This window comes from Bos mutus, chromosome 18 (assembly GCF_027580195.1).
Source record: "Bos mutus isolate GX-2022 chromosome 18, NWIPB_WYAK_1.1, whole genome shotgun sequence".
NCBI lineage: Eukaryota > Metazoa > Chordata > Mammalia > Artiodactyla > Bovidae > Bos > Bos mutus.
In genome coordinates this window covers 5748721-5749136 of record NC_091634.1, presented here as the reverse complement: position 1 = coordinate 5749136, position 416 = coordinate 5748721, and positions in this window count along the sequence as shown.

Here is a 416-nt window from a genome sequence, read left to right as displayed (position 1 = left end):
AATTTGATCATATATTTCCCACCATTTATCCATTGTACTTTTCCCCCTCTCTGTAACTGCTGGGACACTGTGATGGTTCTAATAAGAAGGATCATACAGAGTACTGTTGAGAGCCTCCCTGACTGCTCCGTGCTGTTGCTGCCTCAGCGTCTGTCTGGGGAGCAGGCAGCCTGCAGGTCCTTGAACTCACACCAGCCAGTCCTGAGAGCACCTGCACTAGGTGACCCCCTTCCTTGAGATCAGCAGTCTTGCCAAACCCCAGGGTCTACTGCACAGACCCCCCTTCAGTGACACCCTCAGAGCTCACCAGAATCCTGCTCCTCTTGGTTTGAATGGACCCATCCATGCTCAGCCTGGGGAGCCCCCAGCACTTCACCCAGGGTCCCTTAGAAAGGCCTGAACCCAAGTACTGGAGC